The 14,385-nt window shown below is 43.0% G+C and overlaps 1 pseudogene; it reads right to left on the reverse strand.

Annotated features, from left to right (window-relative positions):
• Positions 1-1,267: 1,267 nt before the first annotated feature.
• LOC129524731 (14-3-3 protein beta/alpha-like) lies at positions 1,268-3,572 on the reverse strand (annotated as a pseudogene).
• Between the last annotated feature and the right edge of the window lie 10,813 nt (positions 3,573-14,385).

Genomic DNA, 14,385 nt, shown 5'->3' on the forward strand with positions numbered 1-14,385 from the left:
AAAGTAACTGGACCACTCATACATTGCTGATGGAAATGTAAAGTGGTACAGCCAGTTCTCACTGTGTTGAGAACTGGAGGAAGGCAGAGCTGTGGTGCGGGCAGCTCTTCTCAACTCTTTAAAGCAAGGTTTGCTCACCAAGGTGCTCACTCATGTCTCTCACCCCTGCCCATATATAGCATTACAAAGTGAATAAGCCAGGTGTGGTGGCTTACGCCTGTAATCCCAGCACTTTGGGAGGCTGAGGCGGGCAGATCACGAGGTCAGGAGATCGAGACCATCCTGGTTAACACAGTGAAACACCATCTCTACTAAAAATAAAAAATAATAATAAAAAAAAAAATCCAGGCTTGGTGGTGGGCGCCTGTAGTCCCAGCTACTCGGGAGGCTGAGGCAGGAGAATGGCGTAAACCTGGGAGGTGGAGCTTGCAGTGAGCCGAGATCGCACCACTGCACTCCAGCCTGGGTGACAGAGAAAGACTCTGTCTCAAAAAAAAAAAAAAAAAAAAAAGTGAACAAAAGGCCAGGCACAGTGACTCATGCCTGTAATCCCAGCACTTTGGGAGGCCAAGACAGGCAGATCATGAGGTCAGGAGTTCAAGACCAGCCTGACCAACATAGTGAAACCCCATCTCTACTATAAATACAAAATATTAGCTGGGCATGGTGGCACGCACCTGTAATCCCAGCTACTCAGGAGGCTGAGGCAGGAGAATGGCCTGAACCCGGGAGGCGGAGCTTGCAATGAGCCGAAATCATGCCACTGCACTCCAGCCTGGGCGACAGAGCAAGACTCCATCTCAAAAAAAAAAAAAAAAAAAAAAAAGATAAATCCCCATCTCTACTAAAAATACAAAAATTAGGTGGCCTATGGTGTCACGTGCCTGTAATTCCAGCTACTCAGGAGGTTGAGGCGGGAGAATTGCTTGAACCCAGGAGGCAGAGGTTGCAGTGAGCCAAGATTGTGCCACCGCACTCCAGCCTGGGCCGCAGAGGGAGACCCTGTCTCAAAATTAACTAATTAATTAATTAATAAGTAAATAAAATAAAACATAATATAATAATAAATAAAAGCCCCAATCTAGGAAGAACATGAAAACTGAGCATTCCTGAAGTGAAAGGCAATCTCTACAGAACATTCTTCTGTTTTGTTGGAGTCAAGGTCTTGCTATGTTGCCCATGCGGGAGTGCAGTGGCTATTCACAGGGGCAGCCACAGGACACTATGGCCTTAAACTCCTGGGCTCAGGTGATCCTCCTGCCTCAGCCTCCCAAGTATTTGGAACCACAGGTACACACCACCATGCCTGACTCAGAACATTATTCTTAAAGGTATTATCCAGGAATGTGGGGCAAAGGCATGTGGGGGAAGGGACATCTGTGCTATAATGAGACTCGCTAACACTCAGTGAATGCCGTGTATCTGCTGGGGTTCTGAGCACTTTGTATGCATTATCTTATTAAATTCCTCACACCAAAAAAAAAAAAAAAAAGGAGATACTAGCCAGGAAACAGAAAAGAGCATTCATAAAACAGACAGCATTTACAGCATTAGCTCAGTGTTAACAATGAAAAATTATTCCATTATTGAGGCACAAGTTTCAAATCAGTAACATATTCCTATTGCTGTAGGAAGGGGGGTTTAGTCAGGTGTGTCATATGAGCACCAGAACTTTCCAAGGTGTCACAGCCAGTTATCTGTCACAAGGAGTTTCAGCTTCAGGATTTGCATTTCCTCAGAGGAAGACGCTGTGGACATTTGTGGTCATGAACTTTTGAGTGGCAATAGCCCAAACAGGTCCAGTGTCTATAAGCTCTGAACAGGCAGCATCACTGTGAATTACCATTAAACTTGAATGCCAAATGATGGTGTCTCACTCCACATCCCAGCATCACGAATAACTTCTATAACTTTCTGTACAACTTTACAATGAAATTGTATTTCAGTGACTGTTTTAATATTGGATTAAACTTTCCAAAGAGTTACATAACATTCAGGTCTATTTTTCTTATCAGTAAGAATTATGCTGAATTACAAAACCCATCACCACAGTGTTCAGCTTTAAGAAAATTAAACACACAGTAATCTTGCCAATGTCAATCAAAACCAAAACTTCAGAATGCCATGGTGTTTATGCAACCAATGTAGGTTTTAGATACAAGTGCCAGCTGTTTATCCCATGAACCATTCTTGCTAGGCTGAGGCTGTGCAAAATCGCAAGACAATGTACAATTCTTTTTTGTTTTAATCTCACAAAGGGATTTGTGTGGATGGTACAGGGTGACACTGAACAGATTGTGAGGCATGGCAGACACAGTTCTCTCCCTCCCCAGCATCTCCTGCATCTCCCTGGTTTCCCGATGTCCACAGAGTGAGATTGTCCCAAAGTCACTGCATGGTGGGAGTGCTGTCTTTATAAGACTCTTCATTCAGTGTATCCAACTCAGCAATTGCTTCATCAAATGCCATGTTTGCCAGGCTGCAGGCCTTTTCAGGAGAGTTTAGAATCCCGTAGCAAAAGACTGAGAAATTAAGTGCCAGGCCCAGGCGAATTGGGTGTGTAGGCTGCATATCTTTCTTACTAATTTCAGATGTTTCCTGGTAAGCCTGCTGGGAGTTCAACAGTGTGGTTTGTTTATTGTCTCCAGACGCCACCCCAGAAAGATACCTGAAACAATCTCCTTTCATTTTCAAGCAGAACACCTTGCTTTCAGGTTGTGTAGCATGGGGAATAAGAGACTTGTCCAACAGCTCCGGAACCTCATTGCAGATGTCCAGCAGCTCTGCCTCTGTCTTCCATGGTACTCTTTGCCCATCTGCTGCTTCTCATTCCTCCTGTTCTCTGCTCAGTGCTGGAGATGAGAATCCAGGAAGAACAGTGGGCCCCACCGTATTCTTGTAGGCGGCAGAGGGCAGATTGCTGTCTTCAGCTGGGGGCGCATGCCCCTGTGGCATGGCTGCCTTCCCGGCTGCAGCCACATCATCACCGCGCTCAGCCTGCTCAGCGGGCCTGGCTTTCTGTACCAGCACACTTTTGTCCATTGTCACTTCCAAGCACAGCTCTGAGCTTGGTGACCACTACCTTCCCAAGCTGACTCCTTAGGCCGCTGCAGTGGCTGTGGCAGCGGCAGCTACCCCAGCTCCAAAATCAGCGGTGGCTGCTCCACTTCCCAAAAACAGCCTCTCTTTGATGAGCCACTATCATGTCTTGCCTGGAGCACAGCACATCTGAAAAACTAAATAAAAATGAGCAGAAACAAATGAGCCCCAAGTTGCCAACTCTCTGGAAAATTCTGAAGGCTGCCAGCAGGTGTCATTTCCAGGTGTGAGAAAAATAGAAGTGTCTGGAAAAGGATGGGATGTGGCAACGAGGATGGCAAACTCAAAGGGAACCAGGCGTGCCAGGGCAGCTGGTAGCCACGGCAGGGCGAGGCTGTGGGTGGTTCCTGTGTTCCTCTGAGTCCCTGTCTCACCAATAGGCCACACAGGATGGTCTGCCTCTAAATGTTAATCTCGAGGTGACAAGAGTGGCATTCGGACATCAGAGCACTGATGGCAGGCCACTTCCTGCAAGCCCCACTCACCCCTGCATGTAATAAGCCCCACGGCTCTGGGCTGATGGTCATTCCTAAGTGATCCCAGCTCACTACAGGGAAGGGGTCCACACTCCGTCTGTCCTAGAATAGCTGCCACCTCTTGGGCAGCCCAGACTAGGAACACCCCGCCAGAGTGCGCATGTCTGACCATATCATAGTTTGTCATGGTAGGAATAATTGAACTAGCTTTCCTTGGGTCTTTTTTGGATTTTCAGAAAGATTACGGCATTCCATGTTTTTATTTCCTCCTTTCCCATTTCTCAAATGTGAAATTCAATTCTCTACCCCATGCGGTGTGAATTGTATAATGCGAGCCAACAGCCCCATCTAGTGTACTCCTCTCCAACTTCTGCAAAATGACTCTGGCCAGTCCTCCCAGACAAGGAGAGGTGCCAGATATGTGCTTTTATTGCCCTGTCAATCAGACATAAGAAACATGAGGAGAGACGGGGCTTGAGCCAGGCAGGTTGAGGCTGCAGTGAGCCATGATTATGCCACTACACTCCAGCCTGGACGACAGAGTGAGACCTAGTCTGGAAAAAAAAAAAAAGAAGAAAGAAGCATGAGGACCTAATTCATTTTTCAGTGTTAGAATAAATTGCATTTATTTTCTGATAAAATTGCACATAACCCTTGAGCTATACCCATGTACCCTTTGTTTCCATGGTTAGCACGAGTGATGGTGGACCATACCTGTTCTGTCCTGAGGCACATCACGCATTCCCCGGAGCCCCCAGCTCTAGGAGATGGGTCACAGGGGTCATCACAAGGTCTGCGCTCTGAGAGAGAAAATCCCCCATGGGGAATATCATGATTGACTCCAAATCACCATCGTGCTCAGCTCAGAATGCACTTGAGAGTTCAAGGAGGCACTTTGGGCTAAAGTGAAAGATCCATACTAGAGCCAGATCAAGTCAAAGAGGGATTTTTGTGTCAAGATCCAAGCATGCCTCACCAGGCCTGATGATAGTGCTCTGAAGTTATGTTCACTTTCTTATCTCCGTGTGCTGGCTTTACTTCTCTTCGTCTCTTGGTCAGCTGAAATTCTGTGTTTCCTGAACCACAAGGGAGACCTGGCTTTCCACAGCTCCCGGGTTCCCCAGGGCTCTGTTCTAGGAAGTGAACCCTGGGGCAGGAGTAGGGGAGACAGCGGCAGACAGCACAAAGTTAGGCACTAACTCAGTGCAGAACTCAGCAGAGTGCTAGCCCAGCGTGTTTTCTCTCTCCTTTCACCCCTTAGAGACTCCCACTCCTGGGAACATCACACACCAGGGCCTGTCAGGGGGTGGGGAAAAGGGGAGGGAGAGCATTAGCACAAATACCTAATGCATGTGGTGCTTAAAACCTAGATGATGGGTTGATAGGTGCAGCAAACCACCATGGCACATGTATACCTGTGTATATAACAAACCTGCATGTTCAGCACATGTATCCCAGAACTTAAAGTAAAATCTAAAAATAAAAAGAAATAAAGACCTGCTCGTGCCATAAATGGTTCCTGCAGTCCACAGGCGTGTAAAGTCGGTGTTTCCTCGGTCCTCTCAGCTTCCCTTTCCTCAGTACTGGCTTCGTTTATTCCTAAGGCCTCTGGGCTTCCCCATCAGAGGGGAAGGTGACCACTCTGATACCAGATCCAATGCCTCCAAGCTCTTGAACCCCCGCAGAAAGGAAAGATGGCCAGAAGCCAAGTGGAAAGCAGGCTTCTTTGGATGCCCTTCATTTTTACCGAAAGCTTATTTTTAAATAATCTTTCGCATTAATCTGAAAGCATAGACTTATAAAACATTAGGAGAATCATAGGATTTTTCTTACTTTGAAAACTGAAAACAAGCAACATGCAAAACTGGCCAATCAGAGGAGGCTTAAAGAAATGAAATACATCCTGGTTACAGACAAAAAGAATTCCCGAAGATCTCTCACTTTCTGATCTGAGGGGAAGGAAAATGAGCCCCTACAGGTGAGAAAGAGGAGGATGAATTCCCTCCTATATTTCTGCTTTCCTTTCTTTATAACCTAAGCGATACTGTGGTGGTGATTCACTGGTTGCAGCTGGGCAAAGAGCAACAGCTACCAACAAGAAGCACCTACAACTCTGAAGGAAGAAACTCTTCTCTCTTACCTGAGAATCTATGGTTCCAGGAGTTCAGAGTGAATCTTCACTGCTCTTTTTCTCTGTGTGCTTGTACCACATGGCTCTGAACCACAATAGAACTACAGCCCACTGGAGGAATTTGCATATTGAATCTGACCTAGCCGATTGCCATTGAAAACAACAGCAAAAGACATTGTCCTGATGTTTTAAACAAAACCCAGAGTCTCATAAGATAATATCCAAAATATTCAGGATATAATCCAAAATGGTTCAGCATGTAAAGAACAAGGAAAATCTCAACCTGCAAGTGAAAAGACAGTTACATTTCAGAACTAAAAATAAAAACACTGAAATTAAAAATTCACAAGATGATCTCAACAGCAGAATAGAAATGACAAAGGAAAAAGTCCATGAACTTAAAGATAGATCAATAAAAAGTATTCAATATAAGCAACAGAGAGGAAAAACGTTTGAAGAAAAATGAGCATAGCCTTAAGGATCTGTGTAACAATACAATGACACATTTGTGCCGTTGGAGTTCTGCAGAGAGAAGCATAAGAACAGAGTAAAAAATATATGAAGCCATGCATCTCTTAATGACAGTAATACATCCCGAGACATGTGTCGTTAGGCAATTTCATCACTGTGTGAACCAGAGTGCACTTCCGCAAACCTAGATGATAAAGCCTACTACACACCTACGCTATATGGTATATCCTGTAGCTCCCAGGCCATATGCCTGCATAGCATGTTACTATACGGAATACTGCCGGCAATTGTATTACAATGGTAAGTGTTTGTATATCCAAACATATCTAAACAGAGAAAAGGTGTAGTAAAAATATGGTAGAAAAGACAAAAAATGGTACACCTATATAGGACACTTACCATGAATGGAGCTTGCAGGACTGGAAGTTGCTCTGGGTGAGTCAGTGTGTGAGTGGTGACTAAATATGAAGGCCTAGGACATTAATGTACACTACGGCTGACTTTATAAACACAGTACACTCAGACTACACTGAATGTATTTTAATTGTTTTCTTTAGGCTGGGTAAAAATTTGACAAAACCATTAATAGAGGTCCCCAAGTATTGGGAAAGTGTTTCAGGAAGTGCAAGCATATGACAGTTAAAATATATGGCAGTGTGGACAGAAAGATGGGTTAGGTGCTTAAGATTTTTATGATAAAGTGTAGGAAGTTGCAAGGTATGACCAGTGATTTCATATCTTGCACCTTGATGTCACACCTTGCAGTGGAGTGGAGAGAAAAGTTATTGGGTCAAAAGAGTCGAGGAACCATGAGTCACTTTACAAGAATTATCAGACTGCCCATGGGGAGCAGTGACAAGAAGCCCAGGGCTACAGGAAGGGAGAGGACTATGATGGACATCAGTGGAGTCACGTTGCATGGTGGCATGAGTCTCAAAAGTCAAAGGCGTGTAACAAGGGAGAAGCAAGTGGAAGTGGGGAATGCAGATCTGACTGGCCGGGTGTGGTGGCTCACGCCTGTAATCTCAGCACTTTGGGAGGCCGAGGTGGGCAGATCACGAGGTCAGGAGATCGAGACCATCCTAACACGGTGAAATCCCGCCTCTACTAAAAATACAAAAAATCAGCCGGGCGTAGTGACGGGCGCCTGTAGTCACAGCTACTCAGCTGAGGCAGGAGAATGGTGTGAACCTGGGAAGCGGAGCTTTCAGTGAGCCGAGATGGTGCCACTGCACTCCAGCCTAGGAGAAGGGAAAAGGACTCTCTTCCCGTAATTCCACATGTGACCCAGGTTCCACGAATATATTACCATGTAGGGAAAAATCAATGGCTATGAACACTTTCTTCTTTAAATGTATAATAAAACAATACTTTTTTTTTTTTTTTTTGAAACAGAATCTCACTCTGTCGCCCAGGCTGGAGTGCAGTGGCACAATCTCAGCTCACTGCAACATCTGCTTTCCAGGTTCAAGCGAGTCTTCTGCCTCAGCTTCCCGAGTAGCTGGGACTACAGGCGCATGCCACCATGCCAGGCTAATTTTTGTATTTTTAGTAGAGATGGGGTTTCACCATATTGGCCAGGCTGGTCTGAAACTCCTGACCTCATGATCTGCCCACCTTGGCCTCCCAAAGTGCTGGGATTACAGGCATGATCCACCACGTCCGGCCAAAAATACATTTTCTTTCTTCCCTCTTCTTCCACCCAAAGCCACGAATTTGACTTAAGATACATTTTTTTCCTTTATATATTCACATAACTTAAGGAATAGTAAACCAAAGAAGGAAAGAAAGAAACAGAAACTAAGCCAGATAGAAAAATGAGCAACTGGGGTCAGGCTCAGTGGCTCACACCTGTAATCCCAGCACTTTGGGAAGCTGAGGAAGGAGGAACACTTGAGCCCTAGGCAACGTGGCAAAAACCAATTTCTACCAAAAAAAAATAGGAAAAAAAATTAGCTGGGTGTGGTATCACATGACTGTAGTCCCAGCTACTTGGGGGGCTGAGGAGGGATGATTGCTTGAGCACAACAGGTCGAGGCTGCAGTGAGCTGTGATCATGCCATCGCACTCCAGCCTGGGTCACAGAACGAGGCCCTGTCTCAAAACAAAACAAAATGGTGCCGGGCATGGTGGCTCACGCCTGTAATCCCAGCACTTTGGGAGGCCGAGGCGGACAGATCACAAGATCAGGAGTCGGAGACAAGCCTAACCAACATGTTGAAACCCCGTCTTACTAAAAATACAAAAAATTACCCGGGCATGGTGGTGGGCGCCTGTAATCCCAGCTACTCGGGAGGCTGAGGCAGGAGAATCGCTTGAACCGGGAGGCGGAGGATGCAGTGAGCCGAGATCGCGCCACTGCACTCCAGCCAGGGCGACAGCGAGAGACTCAGTCTCAAAACAAAACAAAACAAAAAATTGTAACTGGAACCCCTCCCCCCGACCCAAATATCTCAGACCTAACTCCCACTGAGAATAGTTTTGAAATCTGAATATAATGATAACAGAAAAGCAAATCTCTTAAGGTCTAGGAGAATGATAAAAGGCAGACAGGATTTTCAAAGTCAAAAAATCAAGACACAGGTGGCCGGGCGCGGTGGCTCACGCTGTGATCCCAGCACTTTGGGAGGCCGAGGCGGGCAGATCGCGAGGTCAGGAGATGGAGACCATCCTGGCTAACACGGTGAAACCCCGTCTCTATTAAAAATACAAAAAATTAGCTGGGCGTGGTGGCGGGTGTCTGTAGTCCCAGCTACTCTGGGAGCTGAGGCAGGAGCTACTCTGAGGCTGAGACAGGAGAATGGCATGAACCTGGGAGGCGGAGCTTGCAGTGAGCCGAGATTGCGGCACTGCACTCCAGCCTGGGCGACAGAGAGAGACTCCGCCTCAAAAAAAATAAAAATAAAAATAAAAAAAATTAAAAATTAAAATAAAATCAAGACACAGGCATATCTGCATATCTATTAAGATTATTTTCACATTTTGCAAATCATTTTCCTTTCAGGGGATTTGCTGCTGAGTTTCAGTTTAGGGCATTGCAGTCAAACAGGAATCTGCAGCTCAGATAAAGTGGTTTTGGGAGACAGAGGATATGAGAGCCCCTGAACTGGGCTATCAAGCAGTGAGAGTTTGAAGGACCTATTATCTAGGAAGAATTACAAGAGAGTGAGCCTGACATCTGCCTGGCTTTCGGTTCTTGATAGATTTACCCAATCCTATTTTTTTTCCTAAGATTAGAAGCAAAGGAACCAAATAAAAGAGGTGCTTTCAGTGGTCTAGAAAGCTTAACAGAGCATTTGGAATTGTGGGTCCTGGGAGACAGAGGTGGGAGTTCATGGCCTATCTTTCAAAGGAGATCTGCTTGGAAAAATCACAGTCTCTGGAGTCGTGACTTAAAAAGAGATAAGCACTGGGAAAGTCACTAGGCTGAAATGTAGTCTTGATTCACTCCCTTGACTGACTGGATCAAGGCGGTCCTTTGACTGCCAGAAGAAAACCAAGTCCTCACTGGAGAAGACAAGAACGCACAGCCAAGCTTGGGAATCAACGCAAACTCACCTGAAACATCCAGAAACAGCATCCCATGACCCAACACCAAGAGAGACATAATAAGAAAGGAGCAGGGGCAGGGCGCGGTGGCTCACGCCTGTAATCCCAGCACTTTGGGAGGCCGAGGCAGGCGGATCACGAGGTCAGGAGATCGAGACCATCTTGGTTAACATGGTGAAACCCCGTCTCTACTAAACATACAAAAACTTAGCCGGGCGTGGTGGCGGGCGCCTGTAGTCCCAGCTACTCAGGAGGCTGAGGCAGGAGAATGGCGTGAACCCGGGAGGCAGAGCTTGCAGTGAGCCAAGATTGCTCCACTGCACTCCAGCCTGGGCGACGGAGCGAGACTCCGTCTCAAAAAAAAAAAAAAAAAAAAAAAGGGTGCAGGGTATCTGGATACCACTGTTATCAATAATAACAGGAACTTTAATAGTTAACCATGATTCATGTGTTTTAGAAAAGAAACAAATGATCCAGATTTTTGGCAGAAAACTGGAAACCATAATGAATCAAATAGAAATTCAGAATTGAAAATAAATATCTGAAATACAAAATGCATACATATGGGTTGAGTTGGAAGATAGATTAGTAGAAAACATTTTAACTGAAGCAGAAAAAAATTGATAGTATGTACAGAAAATATTTGTGTAATTGAAGTTCCAGAAGAAAGGGAGAGAGACATTGGGACATAAGCAATATTTTAAGACAATATCACCAAGAATTTCCCCAAACTGACAATAGACAGTAAAAGAGAGATTTAAGAAATTCTACAAAGCAGGCAAATTAATTTAAGAAAAACTTCACCTTGTACATTATAATAAGTATGCAGAAAAATAAGGCAAGGAAAAGATTTTAAAAGCAGCACAAACAAAGAAATGTTATTTTCAAAAGAGAAAATATTAATATAAGGCTGACAGTGTCTCAATATACACAAAGGAGGTAAACAGAATGGCATCCTTGAAATGTTGGGAAAGTGAAACAAGCTAACAGACAAAAAAGATAATTAAAAAGAAGTTTATTAATCAAAAAGAAAAAGCAATAAAAACCTCTAATTTATCAGTAATTACATTCTAAATAAATAGTAAAACTGATTGGGTGAAAATAAAACAACTCTTTTATACTTACAAGAAACAAACATTAAGTAGGCATACATAGAATAGTTGAAAGTCAAAGGTTAGAAAAAGATATTCTTTGTAAAGACCAAACAAGAGAAGAAAAAAAATGTATAGCTTTATAATCATAAGTCAAAGTTGACATTAATGCAAGATGTATTGCTAAAAAGAAAAAAAAATAACAGCCATCAAAGAGAGTGATATGACAATCCTAAATTTGTAAGCTTTAAATAATAATATATTCTCAAAATATGTAACACAGAAATTGACCAAACTGCAAACCAAAATAAGAACATTCAACATTATAAAGATTTTAACTTACCTCTCTAATACTGATGCTCCAATCAGACAAAACAATCAATAGAAATGTCAATTTGAACAACTTGATTACAAACTTGACATACAGAAAGCCCTGCAACCAATACTTACAGAATATAATTTGTTGTAAGTGCATGTGGGACCCTTACCAAAATTGACCGTATTTAAATAAAAAATGCTATTTTCTGACAAAGGACTAGGATCTACGCTACAATATATAAAAAGAGCTCTTGATATTTAGAAAGAAGAAAAGAGGATCCTCTCATTAAAGAGGAGGTATAGATGGAAAATAAACATGTGAGACAGTGTTGTAAATCATTAGCGATCAGTTAAATGCACATAGCTATTAGAGAAACTTAAAAAAAAATGCTGACACCACCAAATGCCTGTTGAGAATACAGAGAATGTGGGGTGCTCACACATTGCTGGTGGGAATGTAAAATGGTACAACCAGTCTGGGGAGTAATTTGTTAGATTCCTTAAAAACTAAGCATGTGATTTATACAATGCAGCCATTGCACTCTTGGGCTTTTATCTCTGATAAATGAAGATTTACATTCACACAAAAACCTGCACAGACGTGTCCATAGCAGCTTTAGGTGTCATCTGTCAAAAATAGTATCAGCCCAAATATTCTTAATCAGGTGAATGCTTCAGCAAGCTGTGGTATATCCACAACATGACATACTTACCCAGCAATAAAAAGGAACAAACTATTGGTATAAACAAGAACTGGGGCAAATCTCCAGGGAATTAAGCCAAGTAAAAAAAGTCAAATTCCAAAATGTTAAACATTATGATTTCATTTGTATGACATTTTTTAATGAAAAATTTAGAGATGGAGACAGATTAGGGGTTGCCAGGGATTAGGGACAGTGGAGGGGGCATTGCAAGGGGGTCGGTGTGATTTTCAAGGCACAGCACCAGAGAATTCTGAGGGGATAGGCTGCCCTGGGTTGACTGTGGTGGTGGATTCAGGAGCTAAGACATGTGGCATAGTTATAGAGAGCTATGTGCACACATGTACACACAAAATACAAATAAAACACGGAAAGTTTTAACAAGGCTGGTAGATTGTATCAATGTCAATGTCCTGGTTGTTATAGTTTTGCAAAATGTTACCATTGGGGGAAACCAGGTAAAGAATACATGTGATCTCGTTGTATTATTTTGCACTACCTACTGCATGTGTATCTACAATTATTTCAATAAAAATTTCAAGAATTTAAAAATATTAACCATCCCCTACTTGTATTTACACACAATGGGAATTCTACGTAGATATTGAAGTAAATGAAACACTATTACAAACAACAACATGAATATATTTCACTAACATAATGTTGAACAAAATAGTATACATAGGATGATTTCACTTATAAAAAGGTTTAAAAAAGATATAAAACTAACTTATAGTTTGGCAAGGTGGGAGGAAAGAATTGTGACTGGGAGAAGATACAAGAAGGCTTTGAAGGGTGCTGATAATTCTCTTAAGAGTTAATCTGCGTGGTGGTTCGCCTTGGAAAAATACATGGAGCTAGACATTCATGATCTGTGCACTTTTTAGTTTGCTACACTTCAATAAATGTGCATATAGGGAAGAAAGAAAAATATATCATCAAACAAATAAGCAAACAAAACAAGCAAACAAAAAAGAACAATCTTGCCAACAAAAACAAATCTTCAGGAAGAAATACATATGCCGGGCACAGTGGCTCATGCCTGTAATTTGGGAGGCTGAGGCAGGCGGGTCACGAAGTCAGGAGTTCTAGACCAGCCTGGCCAACATGGTGAAACCCCATCTCTACTAAAAATACAAAAATTATCCAGGTGTGGTGGCGAGCGCCTGTAGTCCCAGCTACTCAGGAGGCTGAGGCAGAAGGATGACGTGAGCCAGGGAGGTGGAGCTTTCAGTGAGCCGAGATAGCGCTACTGCACTCCAGCCTGGGCGAAAGAGCGAGACTCCGTCTCAAAAAAAAAAAAAAAAAAAAAATTGATTTAGTTACTGCATATCATTCACAGAAATACTTTTCCTTTTTCAATCGGTGTGTAACATTGCACGAGTTATTCCCATGTAATGACAGTTGTTCATCTTCCTTGTAGAATCTGGTACTCTGTGCTGCCTAAGGTGAGAACGTTGGGTTGATAGACAAATCATATGATTGAGGGGTTAAATCATGTGTTCATTTTCCCGAAATTACTTTGCTGAAAGCCAAGCTTCCTATTTGATTAGGGACGTTTGTTTTGGTTGAATTGACTTTTTCTTACACATTGTCTATTTCAGCATGCCTTTCTGTCAGCGTGTTGAGTTCAGTCAATAGATTTAGTATTTCTTTTCACTGGCTGACAGCAGCCCCTATGTGACTATTTTCTTTGTGTGACCCAGACTTTAATATGCAGAGGGAGTGTTCAATAAATGATGCCAAATATATTTCAGCTATGCATACTGTTCTTTACAAAATTCTCTTAATGTATAATTACCTATATTTTTAAAAGGAGAATTTGTGATAAAGATACATAATATTTCTAGACTAGACAAAACATTTTGTGAATGAACCCATACAATTTCTCATTGTAGAGATGCTTTCCCTTCGACAGTGCGATGCTGTACAATGCTACAGCAACAGTGCCCATCTCTAGTCACATAGATGGACATTCCCGCAGATTATCTCTCCAGTGTTTCCTCTTCCCCCCATCCCTTAACATCTCTTCCACATTTCCCAATTCTTGTCTCTTTATTGTGCATGCTGGTTAATTATTTCAGAGCTTTGTTCTTCTTCTTCTTTTTTCTTTCTGAGACTGAGTCTTGCTTTGTCACCCAGGCTGGAGTGCAGTGGTGTGATCTCGGCTCACTGCAAGCTCTACCTCCTGGGTTCACACCATTCTCCTGCCTCAGCCTCCCCAATAGCTAGGACTACAGGTGCCCACCACCATGCCCGGCTAATTTTTTTGTATTTTTAGTAGAGACGGGGTTTCACCGTGTTAGCCAGGATGGTCTCGATCTCCTGACCTCGTGATCTGCCCGTCTTGGCCTCCCAAAGTGCTGGGATTACAGGCGTGAGCCACCGCTCCCGGCCATTTCAGAGCTTTCTTCTAATTTGCTGAATCTCTTCATGTACGTTTGATCTGCTGTTTCAGAATCCACTAAATTCTTCATTTCTGTAATTCAATTTTCATTCTAAATACTGTTCTTTTTCAATTTTACTTGATAACTTTGATATAAAAAATA

The sequence above is a fragment of the Gorilla gorilla genome, chromosome 13 (genome assembly GCF_029281585.2).
Source record: "Gorilla gorilla gorilla isolate KB3781 chromosome 13, NHGRI_mGorGor1-v2.1_pri, whole genome shotgun sequence".
In the NCBI taxonomy this organism is placed as follows: Eukaryota; Metazoa; Chordata; class Mammalia; order Primates; family Hominidae; genus Gorilla; species Gorilla gorilla.